The sequence below is a fragment of the Accipiter gentilis genome, chromosome 24, assembly GCF_929443795.1.
Source record: "Accipiter gentilis chromosome 24, bAccGen1.1, whole genome shotgun sequence".
NCBI lineage: Eukaryota > Metazoa > Chordata > Aves > Accipitriformes > Accipitridae > Astur > Astur gentilis.
This window is the reverse complement of record NC_064903.1, coordinates 22,659,610-22,675,889: the sequence shown is the minus strand read 5'-3', so window position 1 is coordinate 22,675,889 and position 16,280 is coordinate 22,659,610. Positions and strand designations below refer to the sequence as shown.

The following is a 16,280-nucleotide window of genomic DNA, read 5'->3' as shown; positions in this document are numbered from 1 at the left end:
TTCTGCCATCATTACCAGCATCGCTGTGTGGTTTAGACAGCTGTGGGAGCAAAACCAGAAATGGTATAAGGGTCGGGGTATATCCCTGGAGCCTTTAAGTTCAATGTGAGTGTGCAGCTTTTCCAACTCTGTCCTAGCATCCCACCATCCTTTAAAGGAGATATTATTTTTCTCTTATTTAAAGTACTTATGTACTTTGTTTCTGGGGGTTTTTTTGAAAGCAAGTTTGTTGTAGGTAAAGCTAGATCATTCACAAATGACACAATCTTTAAACAATCTCACAAAACAGAGGAACTATATAACTGGAAAAGCATAAACTCCTAAACTACAAGGTGGTCATCTTGGTACTGCTTTTGGTGGCAAGGATGGCATGCGTGTTTTACCAGAATCCTAATAACAGGACTGTGAGCCAGCAATCCTTCTGACCCTAACCAGGAAAATCCCTCCAGGACTACCCAAGTTCATTATTAAGTCGACCAGATGAGATCTCATAATAATGAGCTCCTTTAAGTTTTTACCCTTTTGCTACTTTAATCTGATAACAAGATTTTACAACGAAATACCAATGAGGACATACAAATCTCTTTTGAAAACCACGACATCCAGTACTCACTGAGGGCTAAATGTTAGCTAGCACGTGTATCTTTTTTAACTTGAATATTCAGATTCTGTGAGTGCCCACAAAGAACAATGATAAAGATACTTTTCTGTTTAAAAGAGGATGTGAAGAGTTTCTCTGACTTTGCTGTGGTACTTGTGTTTAAGAACCTCTCTTACAAATGCAGCCCACTGCCCGCTCTAAAGGGTTAAAATTTCTTTGAATCTTCCAAAACTGACTTTCTCTTCAAAAATCTCACTCAGATTTTTTACAATTCTTTTGTTGTAGAGATGCTGATGGTTCTTAAAATTGACTGTTTAAAGGATGCTATGAGGCCAATGCTTGAGGCTTTTAAAATCAGAGCTTAGAGGCCCTGACTCATATCTGAAGGTTGATTTAAGTTAACTTTCACTGAGATTTTCTTCTTTAACTTGTGAGTTGGTCTGGCAGTACCTTTTGTTTTGCTACAGGATGTGTTGAGTTGGTGAATATAAGAGAATATTTAAGTACACTTGTGGCACTTCTCAGAATGGAATATTTAATGAGTAAAACTTCTTAAAAACTATGTCTGCAGCCTTGGAAGTCAGCAGGTCCTATGAGAAAGAAGAAAAAAATCAACGTAATTTTTGAATATAATTACTTTTTTTTTTTAAATGAATTAATATTGAAGGTGTTGTTTGGGGTTATTTTGGTTTTTTTTTAATTATCCTTCACTTTCACATATGGTTAAACTGGCCTGCCCTGGCTGCTGTGCTGAAGCAGGGGGTCCTCACGCACATCCCCACCGGTTCTGCTGAGCACGTTGTGCTGTGCACTTGTGTTACACAGCCTGGAAGAACGGCTCCTGAGCTGGAAAGGCCACCAGGAGAGTCCATCAGAGGTGTCACAAGCGGTGGCACAGCACACGCAGGGCAGCCCCTGAACACCCGTGCCTCTGCCCTCAGCACCTCTTCCTTCGCAGTGATCACCCACAGCCTGGGACCGTGCGGGCATCCACGCGTCACTGATGCTAGAGGGGGAGAGTGTTCATGAACTACTTGTAAAACTATATATAAATAAAATATGGCATCTACTCAGCTAACAAGTCTCTCGGGTACAGATCATATTTTGCTACCATAACTAATAATCAACAGGACTGGTCAAGGAGTAAAATATAAGTGATTGCACTAAACCACCAACGGCTGCCTCTCTAATAAAAAAAAAAAAAAAAAAAAAAGGTAAGAAAAATGGTCAAGAGGAGGGGAAATATGAACAAGGACATTAAGAGCTAAGAACCAAAGCGGGCTGGAAAGAAGGATACGGGAGGCAAGGAGACAGTAACAGATAATAGTTTTAACAGAGCAAGGTAAGAGCAGGTTTGCTCTTGCTGCAGCCCAAGTGACGGACCTTAACCAAAGGCAGGATCCCAGGGAGAAAAGCCAGGGATCCAAGAGGACAAGGTAATGAGGGAGATGGGAGGGACAGGAGCTGCCAGCTGGGATGGATTAGGATGGATCTCCAAACCCCTTCAGCATGACGAGGGCAGCCCCATAACCCTTCTGGCATCACAAGGAGCATCCCATACCCCTTCGACACTGATGTTGGTTGCAGACATTTCCATAACTGTTACAAAACAACTGCATGTTTTCTCCTGCACGCTGATTAAGCCGACCAAACTGTGACCATTTTAGCTATTTCTCTATTGCTAATTGCGACGAGGTACTATCGATAAACTCCTTCAGCACTAGGACACGTTCTGCCAAAGAGCAAGTAGCTGTCACTCAGAAAGCTCCAAGCTCTTTCTTACTTCTAGTAGGTAATTTCCTACAAAAAATTGGAGCAAACCCTTTAAATGCATGTATCTCCCATCAAAAATATAGCCTACATACTTTTGAAGCATCTGACAGAGTAGTCATAACCCAGCCTGAAGTGGTATGTGTAGCTACTACCTTTGAAGTTCAACTGATCATACTGTAAACCACAGAGCAAGGATGGAGTCTGCCATCACTCACCCACAAGAATCCAAATCCATAAGCTCAAAATCAGTGTTTTAAACCACTATATGTTCCAGATCACTGGGTGGGTGTGACAAAGAGTCATGCTGATAATATATGGTTTATATTTGTTATTAGAAACATTCATTAAAACAGCTTGTACATAACTACTATTATCTACCCTATTAGGCTGTTAGGAGAATGATTTTTAATATTTTTCAATCTTTTTTTTCTTGCTAGCAGTGCAATATTTACTGAACGCTCAGAATTAAAATGGCATTCTAGCTGCAGTCTTAAATACGAAAAGAATGTGAAATAAACATCATAAAATCTTCCTATAAATAGGATCTGTTTACTATCTTTTAGGATTGGTATGGACAAAGAAATTGAACCAGAATGCCATAAGAACAAATTTTCTTTAGGGAATTCATTCACATCTGTTTCTGTATGACAACAGGAGGAACAGAGATTAAAAAAAAAAAAAAAGAGAAAAGAGAGGAAGTTTAGTTTTCAAAAAGGAAAAAAGGCTTCCTCTGATCTTTAGCTGAAGGTTCTGATGAGTTTTTATTCTACCTGACCTGATTAGCCCAGTTCTAATAAAGACCTAATGAAGGAAGGAAAGACTCATCCTGAAAGTTAACTGCTTTCTGGAAAGGAGCTAGATGGGTTTCTGAAAATAGGCATACCTGGAAAACACACTTGCCTGATTCTTTGTTTGCAAATCTTAATGCACCCTCTTTCAATGTTTGTTGATGCACTGCGTGCAGCACTTGGCAAAAGAGCTTCTAGTCGCCATATTTAGTAAAATTTTAATGTGTGACGTGTTGTTGACTTGCTATCATTGTTAATGGGCAAGTCATGTACCAAATGAAAAGAAATACCCCTTCTGTCTCTGGCAAGCGGGGATCTGGCATTGACCTTGGTGTTTTGGGAGGCTGCGGATGCCTGGGAGCAGGACCCCATCCCAGCAATTCCTGCAGCCCTGACACGAAATAACTCGCTTACCGAGTCATCAAATGTACAAACTGGGCTTATCATCTCACGCGGGAATCGGGTTTGGAGAAGAATGAGGAGGTGTGGATTATTCTGTTTACAGAACCTCTTTGCACCCCAAGTACGGTTTAAAATTTCCCTTTGAAATTTAGATCAAACAATGCTGTCAACATTGATTCCTTCCTCCCAGATCGTGGACATAAGCTGGAATCTGCAGACAGCTTGTGGGACGTGGTTTTCGATAGCGCTGCGGCCGAATTACCACTTAGCTTTTGAGGTCTATACGCCTTCAACGCAATGCATAAGTATAATATATTAGTAGTAAAAAAATCAATGTAGAATCATTGGATTGATAACTAAGCAGCACAAAGCTATGAAATGCAAATTAATACCATCATGCCTTTTATAATTTGTAATTAATCTACCCTGCATTGGCCTACATGTTTTTCCTATTTGTGCAAGGACAGGCCTGACGCAGAACCAAAGGAACCAGCTGGGGGTTCTTTGTGACCAGTATTGACAGAGCATACAGCAGGTTTCTCAGGAATGCACTGTGCGACCCTAGTCTTTAGTAAATATATATATATATGGATAAAAGCAGTCAGAAAGCATATAAGGCTTTCTGCAATACAATGATGTTGTTATCTTCTCTGATTTTTCTATTTCTGGTCTTTATAGAATGGAAAACGGTGATGTAATTCAGTGATGCAAACACCCTCTATTAAATAGATTAATATCATCAAGCCTGTTTTGCTTGAATTTTTATAGCTTCAACACGCACTAACTAGAAGGCCTGGCAAGTATTGAGTTCTTTCAAGAACTATTTATTTCAAAGTTACAGGGCTGATGAAGGTTTTAAAGTCACAAATTCCTGTTTTTCTTGGAGCAACATCTTTAAAGATATGCAAAGAGGGATTTCTCAGCACTATTCAGAAACGAGTCTCAAGTGATTTGCCACTTTTGAGTACAGAGATTGTTTTCTAATTCAAACAAACATTTTGGAAAAAAAAAAAAAAAAAGGATGTGGAAAAATGCTTATTAGGAAAACAACACTAAGAATCTCAGTAGAAATATTCCACCACCTTACCTGATTTCATAGTTGCGATTTTAGATCCTGGAGCATGAGCAATGTACAGCATTTTTAATATAAGGACAAATGCAGAAGTCATCGATGAAAAAATGAGCATTTAAAGGGTTTGAAATAAGTTTGGAATAAACCCCTAATCAAAGGCCCACTAAGACTGTATTCCCAAAGCTGAAGTCATTACTGCTGTTTCCCAGATTGCTATACGTTCGTTTTTTTGGAGATACTATTTTGGGTCCAGTAGGCTATGGAAATACGTAGCTTATTCTCACTTAGACAAACAGATATTTAGAAAACCAGATCTATTTACATAGTAGGTGGACATATTCACAGGAAATATTTGATAGATGAACAGAGAGATAAAATGGATAGAACTGCTATGTGCTATGCATAGAAAATTACCTCTGTGTAGATAATGTATATTTGACTTCACCTTTTGCATATTGATCGCTCTCTGAGTTGCAAATACTTAACCATGTGGAAGTGTATACAATATGAATAACTTTATTTCAAACTTGCATGTCTTAAGCCATATGTTCACTGATATCTGAGCATAAATCTACCAAAATTTACTATCATATACTGCAGATCACTAAACCCTACAGTATTTCAGAAGTGCTGAATGTATATTACTTTTGATAGCTTCGGAGATGCATATTTAGGGATATAATTATTTACATATAGGGTCCAAGACCAGGAGATAACCTTAAGATTTGGTAACATTAGCACTTGCAAATAATCATCGCTACTGTATCACTCTCACACTCCATAATCTGCTAACATATGTCTACATTTTATATGTGTTTATGTAGTACTTTATATGGAAATGTTTCATTACTGCCCGCAGCAACATGTGGCATTTCTTCAAGAACATTTCAGCACCTTTTAACATGGTTTCTTCAAATGTCTTTCTAATTGTGAGGATTTCATTCTACAAATGTTATCACTGCTCAAGCAGATTAATTTTCTTAACTGCTTAACATGCATGCTCTAGGCATTTCTACAAAATGTAAAATATACAGTACAGAATTAATATAAATAAACTACTACCAGGCTATTATAGATCAGATTCAAAGCAGCATGGTTGGAGATAACTCCATTTTAAGACTTAAAAGTCTTCATCCTGTGGCATGGCTTCATCTAAAATTTTTGTTTGGCATATAAGGCAATTTTTTCAATTAATTATTATCGTACCACCTTCTCTAAACCCAATCAGTATGTTCTTAGTTACCAAAACAGTGACCGCTGGTGCGGAGAGTGTTTACGGTGGAAAGCTTTGTCACAATTCTAGTTTTGCTGAATCTGAGTCGATTGCACTCACTTTTTTTTTTTGCTAGTTTCTGTCTGATCAGACATCTTCTAAAACTGCACAAAAGCCAGTCGGGTGGGGAGACCTCCAGGCAGGTACAGATGCAGAGAAGAAAGTAGCAGCTCGCTAATACAAAGGCTCCTGAGCCAGCTCACCATGGTCTCATTCAAAGAGACTTAGACTAGCGACTGCCATTGATGCTTTTGTTAGATTGCATTCAGATAGCACTTCAGCCTTCTAAAAATAAGGGATCTGAAGCCAGCTGGGATGAACGGCTTTCAGACCAAACTCACTTCTCTCTGTCAAACTCAGAGCAAGCCTAGACCACCTTTTTAAAGAACAAAAGGCAGGTGAGATGAATCCAAGCCCCAAGGTTTATCTGTTATCTGGTTGGAGACATCATGAATCTCAGGAAATCACCATCCGAATGTACCCTTCCAGCATCCCATTCGCCACCCATCCGGGTCTAAATAGTCTGGTCTTTAGGGAGACACAGTGTCAGCCCAAGAAGAGTTCTGGTTTAAGCTTTGAAGGACAGATACAGGAGTAGGAGATACGGACACCATCACTGCCCTCACCCTTGATGCACACAGGTTCCACCATTTGCTGACATTCATGTGGGTGATGTAAAGATTAATCCAATTACATAAGGATCGTCAAGACAGCTGGAAGAAAAACCTGGTAGACGAGGACAGCAGCGTCCTCCTGACCCCAGAGCTGAACTGTCCCTCTCAGCGCTTTCTTGCTGCACTACCTACTCTTGCCCTCAATGCATTCATTCCCGCGCTTGGCAAACTCCATAGAAAATTCCTCTTTGAATAAGGAGATGGTACACAGCAATCCTTCTGATAGGAACAAGCTGATTTCTTCTGTAAGGTCCATGGAATTTTTTATTTTTTTTTTAAGCTAGAAGAAATGCAATTTCCCCGCTGCGAGGTTTGGTACCGCTACTGTTGGAGAGATGAGTCATTGTTTCTTTCGTATATATCATCTGAGTATCTATAACTGTCTCTCATCTAAATGTTAATTGTATCCAACAGAAAGACTTTAAATGAATACTCTGTCAATAACACTGTTATTAATGTTTCTTGATAGGCATGGTTGGAATATTTTGTAAGATCAGAGCCTAATATTTCCTACAGAATCTGCTTCGTGTGTTGTGTTACTGCGTCTACTTTTGATCAAAACCTGCTTGTAAAGTCTGGGTTGGCTTTTTTTTTTTTTTTTTTTTTAATCTTCTCTCAGGAATTCCCTTATTGCTAACTTTTGATGAACTACGGTTACTATATGTGTAATAGTAATCCACATTCATTTGGACCACAAGCCTAAGTTTAGCTGTTAAATTTATATTTTCAAGCTGCTCAGCAGCACATTTTATTGCCTTCCCCAGTGCAGCTGGTATCGTAAGACCTGATGGTATTAGGGGGTGACACGGTGTTAGGCTTGGTTTGGTCGTCCGAAGATTTTGATTTATGCCAAAGCCACCTCTGTCTTTCTAAACGACGATGACATGAATCGGTTGGCAGCAATTCCTCGTTCTTGGCCGCTCACCTACCTGAGACAAAGGGAGGCAGGAAGGAGAACCCATGTGTTTGACTAGAAAAAGAGACAGAACAGCTTTTCCGTGATGCCCCGTGTGTATAACTGATTGAATTTACAGAGCGAGAGGAGCAGCAGCAGCGTGCCAGCGCAGAGGTGGGTGCCAGGAACACCTAACCAACAGGTGGTGGGAGCCTCCTTTGATGGAGCCGGCTTTGCGAGGCTGCCTGGAAACATTGGGAAAGTTTAAAGCACACACAGCCCACTTTGTTTGAAAAGAGCAAATAACCTATCCAAAGGCTGAAAGCCTCCTTCCCCCCGCTACCCCCATCTCCTTTTTCTCTTCCCCCGCTGTTTCTTCAGATTTAGTCCTTTTGTTTCTTCTCCTTCAGACATCTGTCCTCTGCCTGGACTGCTGTTCAGAGCAGCTAAAGTACATATATCCCACCTTACGTACAGCACACTTTGATAGTTCACAATGAGACACCAAAGCTGAAATAAACACATAGCTGGAGAAGAAGAAAAAAAGAGAAAAGTTAAATCCCTACTTGAAAACCTGTTTTGTGTTTTCTTATTTCTTAAAGTTATTTTTAAGTGTTTAAACCAGACCAATTATAGTCAGAAACTACTTCACTTAATCCATTCCTTTATCTCCTGGGAAAAATCACCAAAGCAATTCTCAAAATGTTTAAATCCCACAGTGTGCATAAAAGCAGCAAGTAAATCTGCTCCTTCCCAGGCAAACCTTAAGGATTTTACTGACATCTTTAATTAAACTAGCAAATAGGTCGGTTTCTCTTGTATTCTGACCAATACACTGTCAACAAGGAAGAAAAAAAAAAAACTGAAAAGAAGGATTTGTACTGAAAAATAGCACCAGAAACATTTGTATAATCATGATCATGGACTGGAACAGGAATGTAATCAGGAATTATTAAACATTATCAACTAGTTCCTGGCAACATATTGCTCAGACAATACTCCTGTAACTACAGCAAAGTTAGTTATGAAATAATTAAACCCCAAAGTTGGAAATAGAACAAAAACCAACCCCAAAACGCATGAAGCTGTGCAAAAGAAAAGCGTGTTTATCTCTGTGAATTTATAAGGGTGGATTTAATTCCAAAAGGGAGAATTGTGCCGTTGTTATTAGATCAGTAATAAGCACAGATGGCTGCAAAGGAACCATCCTCCAACCCATCCTACCATCTCTACCCTGCAGCACTTGTGAAGGAGAAAGCAATACAAAAGTAGAGAGCAGCAGAACTGGGAATGTAATGTTTTTTAAACATAGAAGACTAAGTCTACATCCTCATATGTTATTCATTATCAATAACATTACTGGCAAATTTACCCAACACAGATTTTAACACATGATTGTATAAGCTCATTTCAGAAGTTATATCCAACGCCACTGGGCAACTTGTCACAATCCTCTGTAGATATCATCCCCTGACGTATCCTCTTTTTTTTTTTTTTTTCTTCCTGCATGAGGAAACTGATGTTCCCAGGGATGAAAAGGTTTTCATTGCATGAAAAAGCATGATCCAAAAATCCTGCTCTCAGCTCTGTGGAAGAAGGATTTATGATGCTCAACTAGCAAAGATAGCAATTAGCTAGAATACTCAAGAGCAGAGAGCTTGACAATCTGATGAGTTATTCTTTTGAACTGGGGCAGCAACTCATGCATAAATTTCCTTGTAAACAATTATTACAGGGATGCACTGTAAACACAATTAATCATCTCAAGGTGTTATCTCTAGGTATTTTCCCCACAGATTATGTGCCACTTGCTCAATAAATCAAATTTTAACATAAAGACATCAATAGCTGGTATTATTAATATTCCCATTCAACCCAACGTGGTTGGGTAGAAGCTAACAAGCTTTGATTACATTTCGAAAACACAGAAAATACTACATAAAATAGGAAAAAGAAGATGTGAATTGTGAAACTTTGAATGAAAATGGGATTAAAGAGGAGGCGTATGAATCAGAACACTGGCTCAGATAAAATATGAGTACTTTGTAATTTAAAATGCATTTTCACTGATATGAATTGGAAACAGTATAGTACATCTTGTTAATAGGAATATTAAGTTTTACATCATCTTAGATAGGTTCTTCTTACAAAACAGTATTTACAAGATCCTTACAATAATAGGCTGCCTAATGTTTCCATAAGATTTCTTCTTATGATATATACCAAACACATTTTCATCTATTGTTCGTAATTATCAGCTGGGGATTTGAGTAGCGGGCAAAAGGAACAAAAGCATCTAACTCCGTTTCATCTCTTACGGTTCACAGTGCATTAAACAACGTGCACTCCAGACTTATTGGAAAACCACCCTTGCAGGAGCCAAGCTCTGAGATCCCTTTGGAGATCATCGTATGGACTTTGGCAGGAGCTGAGAAAAAAACTGGTTCAGAAAAGTGGGGCGACCAGGGCCAGGGGAAAGTCAGATGGGGCAAGGAGGGGAAAAAAGAGGAGTTTCTGGAGTGGAGAAGAGGGGAGGAGGAACACAGGAGGTCAGAGAGGACCAAGGAGCATCTCTCTGGCCTGTCAGCTTTGAAAGAGTTTGCAACACGAGGAAGGTATGGGAGGCACAAAAACATACACTGGAGCGGCTCACAAAAACTGCCCATAAGGATTTTGCCTTCGGGAGAGGGGACGGGAGCAGTGCAGAGGAGCAACCAAAGTGGTTTGAAAGGCAGAGGGAAGAGAAAGCATCAACATCTGTGGTTTCTGCTCAGTTATTCCTACTTACCTTCCAGTCAACGTCATCATTCCTGTTTACAAATGAAAAATGTGTTTGCTTAGGCTTCTGCTACTCTGCCCAATGCCTTGTACAGCTGATGACACAGACACGTCAGCTGAGTGAAACAGGTGACACTGGGAGAACGGGACTTGGTCTTCGGTGTTTCCATGGATTGGAATGAGCTCTGAACTGACCCCTGCGGGAAGGCTACGGGGAGAGCAGATCCCCTGGGAGAGAAGACCAGAGTCCGTGCCCTTGATCTTGTCTTCGTGTGTGAAACCAAAGACAGCATGGGAAGAGGGATACCAGAATTTGCATCTTCTCGAGTTCCTCTGTTGATGTTCCTTTGTTGATCCCCAGTCATCTGTGGCTCCGCAGCAAGCAGATTCATTCAACGGGGAAGTCGGGGCGGTAGGGAGTTGGGGTAGTGACTCTCTTTTCCAGACACTTTTCAGAGGCTAACCCAAGGTAGTCTTTCCGCAGATCTCCATATATTTGGAATCGAGACCATGGGAGACGAATGCAGGTGTTTCAAAGCCTTTTCATACCAGTCTGCTTTATTTCATAGAGCTCATTTATGTAATTTGGTGGTGTCCTGCACATCCGGGGCCACAGTCTTCAAGATTTTAACAAGTCTGTACACCTCTTCTCATCAAGAAGCTGACCATTTTATGACCCGATGCAAGGTATTCCTTTTTTCATTCATTCCCTGAAGCAAGATGATGGAAACCGGCCAACAGACAAATCGCACTAAAGTATTGGCCTAATGGTCCCAGAGATTTTTAAACTGATACAATTCAAGAAGGGTAGGAGTACCGAATGAATTGCACTGTAGAGAGATTTATTGATTGATACAGACAGCAAAATAGCACCGCTCGGTTATTATTTAAGAGATCAGAAGTCACCTTAATATATTTTTTCTGGGGTGTTGCCAATTTTTACTACTCTCCACTCCTGGTGTCCTATATAGCCCTTAAGATAATTCGGTGTCTGTAAAGCTATCGCTTGCAAATGCAACTGAAAATCGATTAAACGCATAAGCACGTCTGTGCGTGCACAGAAAAGGGAAGTATTTGGAGACATTTGTCCCTTTTTGTTGATGGTAGTCCTTGCACAGCAAGCTTTATCTAACCCGACACTGGCAAATGCAAGGGAGGCAGCTGAGAGAGTCCATAAAACGCGAACAAAGGCGACCAAATACACTTGACGAGCTACCTCAATTCACCTTAATAAGTTCTCATCGTGGCACTATCTGGCATTACTAATGTGCTGCACACCCATCAGCACGGAGCAGTTGAGATGAGTTTTCTGCTTATCAATGGCTTCTTTTTCTTTTCGTGTCTGGCAAATTTCTAATAGTGGATGATTTCCTGTATGCATATCCCATTTATGGTTTGTAGCACTGTATTATGATGAATTTACACTATCAATGAACATTGCTGAAGGGCCTCATTAACTTGTGCAGGCGGTGAATTTGTATTTTTCAAAATGCCACTCTTTCTCTAAAGAAATCTCGCTGACAGTGGCAGTCAAGTACTTGACTGGTTAATAAGGCAGCTCAAAGGAAACAGCTTCACTTCAGTGCGAGTTTTTGTCCTTGTTTAATTTCTCCTCCTTTCTAGACAGGTTTTGAGGATGTGCAAAGATAATACATTTCGGTTTTTAATCTCTCAGTCCCGCTGACTATGATGATATAAACAAAAGCAGAAACACAGAAAATTATAGAGATACACTTAAAACAGAACCAGTAATAAAAAACCTGGGGTTCTGGCTGAGATTTTACTCAGGCAGCTCTCTGCTTGGCATAATTAGGAAGTTTCTTCAAATCCTGCTAAATCCCAGCTCCGTTTTTCTATGCCTGCAAAGTGAACAAGATAATCATGCCCATAATGCAGGGCCTAAAAACCTGAAGGCATCAGCACCCAGCCCTCCAGACAGACTGCAACCTGCAAACAGTTCAAAAGAAAGCTTGTCAGACTAGCTGCGACATATGGAGCTACAACGAGAATATTTCCAGATATAGGAAATACCAAGCATTCTGTAAACAGAGTCGTTGGGAGTATTTTTTGCAGAGATATTTTTACGACTGGTAAGTTGCAAGAATCTGTTCGCAATATCTGTGCTCTCGGTTACCACCTGTGTTTTTCTCAGCGGAACGTGGTTAACATGCCGGCTTCCGATAACATTTTTTTTTTTTTATCCTACACTGTGTCTTCCAGTACCTCCTAAAAGCTTTGTGGAAGCTGCAGAGACTACGTGGAAATCTCGTTCCTTGAATACGACAATATTTAGCTATCAGAGAGCTTTAAACATACCTACAAGTTGACGAAAGGCGTTACGGGGTGGTGGTGGGGGGGTGTCCCTGGGGCTGGGGCTGCGCTGATGCGTTAGGAAGAGTTTTTGGCACCCAGGTTGGCAGAGCTTGGCCAGAGCAGTTTGGGGGAAACATCGCTCCCGCAGGGTCACGACAGCTCAGGACCAATTCTGCATCAGCCTGCTCATCTCAGAAGGGTCAGCCCGCTGTGGTCTGTGCTGGGATGACAGCAGGAGGATGGAAACGGGATATACCAAATATTTTATATATGACTAGTAGGGCTGAGCTAGGTCAAAAAGACGTGCAGGAATCGGGGCTGACGCTGCAGAAGAGACGTACTCAGTGTTGCGTGTGCCATATGGGCAGCAGTAACCACAAACTGTGAGGTCAAGCCTGGGAAATGGCAGCAACAGGCAAGACAAAATGTATTTTCATTCAGTCTTGAAAACCAAATCTTAGCACGAAGTTAGTATTTTCACTCTCTCTGCTTAAACATATATGAACACATATATAACAAATATGTCTCTCTACATACACACATTCCCATATAGATGTAGGTGAAATAAATCTGTAAAACATGAGAAATGACATCCGCAAAGGTACATTTTTAGTAACATAGAAGAGAAATGATTGACAGAACAAAGCATATGGAAACGAAGAAGAATCTAACCCACATTTAGATCTAAGAAAAAAATATTTGCCTGAAGGGAAAATATTAATTAGTTTGTCTACATGCAAGATAAAAGTCTGGAAGACATATCCATCAAAAGGCAGCAGAATAAACAGCAAAATGGAAATTATTTGTAAATTGACAGTAAACTTGGCAAACATTGAGGGGGTAAACAAGTTATTTGGCATGCAAAGCACTCAGAAATCACAGCCTCTGTCAGGAGGCATCTGTGCATATATTCACTTATTTGACAGAAATTAACATTTTGCAGAAATCTTTGTTGCATGCTAAAGATTTCTTCGCCCTCCTTAATTATTTTAATTGCTGCTTCAAAATGTTCCATATAAACATGAAAAAAGACATTAAAATCCACCAAGTCCAGTTCCATGTTATCAATAACACGCAGTAACTCTGTACGGGAGTTTAACACAAAACCTATGGAGACATAAAATATTGATGTAAAAGAGCCACATTTGTTTTTTCTTGGCTGAAATTTATGAAACATGGGAAGACACTCTCAGTGTCCTTTCAGTATTGTGAAAGGCTCTAAAACCAAAACACCGTTTCACATACAAATGCAATTAATCCAACTGCTCAGAGGCCCAGCATTATGGAGACCCATGTTTTTCCATTATTTTTGGAAAACAGCGAGAAAAACTAGCTGGCGCGAGCTGTGTTTCTGCACCCATAATACGAGTGGAAATTGGAAGTGACCACGTCATAACAAACTCTAACGGTAGACTTTTTTTCCCAAGAGTAATCCAAATTAATCTACACTTTAGCTATTCCCTTTCTCGCCCAAGGGCAGGGATGCACGACCTCCCATCCACGTCTTCTACCTGCTGCATGGGTGATGCTGAAGACACTGTCAGCCCAACCAACAACCTGATTCTGGCTGTCTGGGGAAAAGATGGATAATCTGAAGGTGTCAAGCTCAGAGGAGTCCTGGCACTACTCTTAGGTCAACAGAGCCACAGGAGACAACTAGTCGCACCAAGAAAACATCAAGAAAAAGGACAAAAGGTTACTTGAATTGAGGTTGTCCTACAGGAATAGGGACTTTAGCCGAAACTCATCTGTCTCCTGCAACAAGAGCAGCTGCTGCAGGCACTGCTGTGGATGCACAGGCTTTGCCATGGATGGTTTCGTGGCACGACAAGGGTTTTAATAACCTTTTTTTGTACTGAAAAAAGTGCTGATTCTCCAAATTACACCAGACTCTGTAAAGATGGCAGTGGTACTTCACTGTTATTTATAGCCATGGATTTATGTAAGAAGTTACATTACAAAGTCAATGTAAAAATGGGTTTTTAAAATAGAATCTGAATAATATTTTCTGCAAAATGTAGACCCACGTATTGCACCTGACTCTCACCAAGTGTAAATTCACATAGTTCAAGCAACCGTTTGATATCAGATGAAGATCTAACTCTTTACACCTACACACCATTTCTCTTCATCGCACTGGAGCCATAACACATATCCACCAAGAGTTTGCAAAAATGAAGTAGTCCAGAGAAAAATCATAGCGAGATAGCGTGAGCTGGCCCTCAATGCACTACCTCTTTTTCCCTGTGCTGCTGACTTTTGCACGGGCATGCCAGCCCAGTCTGATTAAGACTGTTCATTCAAACAGATCCAAGCACTGAAGGAAATCTCACCCAGATTAAAATCCAACAACAACAAAAAAAAAAATTAAAAAAAAAAAATTAAGTGCTAAATTTAGCCAAATCTGAGAGAGTTTACTCTGAAAAGCAAGTCAAATATTCCATTTCCTCCAGCAATCCATTTCCAGGTCAGGTTCCAAAGCCAAAATGTCTTGTTTTCTGCATTATTTTTATGTATTGTAACATCAAATTTGAGTCATTGCCAGGCTGGATGCCTGCGAGTCAAGTCATTCACAGCCATGCGAGGGCTATGGTTTCTGCAACTGTAACAATAACAAAACCTTGGAAAACTTTCAAAAATGCCAACGCAACTTTTGCTACCTATTTGTGACATTTAGTAAAGAATTTGGAAACACGTTTTTAGGGAAAAGTCCAGAAATACAACATAACAAAATAAAATCAACAGAAAATAAATAATAAGCCAAAAATTATTTGTACTTCCATGACGCCTCTATAAATACTGAATTGTAATAAGTTTCTGCGTAGTCTCTGCCTTGCACACAAGACATTTCTGCAGGTTCAGCGACTTTGACAGGCAGAACTTGATAATGGCACTTTCTGAAGGACGTTAGCAGGTATTGTGGGTACAAGCATGCACACAGCTGTATGACACTCCATACAACTCTTGTGAAGTGCAAATGACAGCAAACACTTGCCCCTGATATTCTTTGCTCAAAAGCCAAGTGAAGGGTTCCTCTGTTTTATCCAAGAGCGTCCTTTCTCTGCTCCTAGACCATAAGCTATTGCCACTTTCAAAAGGAAACGGCACAATTTTCTTACCTTTCAGACAGAGGCTTGAATTATAGATTAGAAATATTCCTGGCGAGTCCTTAGCAAGTGCAATCTTACAACAGTGCCTTGAGATCCTCTGGGCGTTGAGCAAAGCGGGAGCAATTCCCTGTGTGGCTTTCCTAAAACAAAACAGCATTTACTAAGTTTTTTAAATGGCTGAAAACAACGAAAGGACTATAGACAAGCCAAGCCCTGTCCCCCAGGCACGATGCCCATGACACACAGCTCCCCAAAACCTAAACGTGTCCTCAGCTGTCCAAGACCATCAGGTTCCCAGCAGCAGCCAGTTGCCTTCCAGAAAGGCTCCTGCCCCATCCGACGGAGCGTGCGCCTGAATATCCCTAGTCTTCCAGGACTAGGTCTCCTTTTAACTCTTTGTAATTCTCTCATCTGCTGAGTCCCAGCATCCACCAAACAATCATTTCAGCTTTGCAGGAGGTGGATTTAGGACCTTCTGCACTTCCCTGGGACTAGCTGTCTTCTGGTGCTGCTGCTGCCTCTTGAGCTACAGCAACGCTGCCCTGCAACAGCAAGTCTATTTTATCTATTAAAGCACTACTAATACGCCTGGCCCACGGCA

General features: G+C 40.5%; 1 long non-coding RNA gene across 2 annotated transcripts in view; it reads right to left on the bottom strand.

Moving 5' to 3' along the window:
* The window catches only part of LOC126050197 (uncharacterized), a 72,875-nt gene that overhangs the window by 1,616 nt on the left and 54,979 nt on the right, over positions 1-16,280 (bottom strand). The window contains exons 3-4 of one of the 2 annotated variants that reach the window (XR_007509452.1): positions 15,689-15,819; positions 11,857-11,940 (exon numbers count right to left, since the gene is read on the bottom strand). This is a non-coding gene — a long non-coding RNA (uncharacterized LOC126050197). Of the gene's footprint in view, positions 1-11,856; positions 11,941-15,688; positions 15,820-16,280 lie in introns of those variants that run through there. The other variant, XR_007509451.1, reaches the window with a different exon arrangement.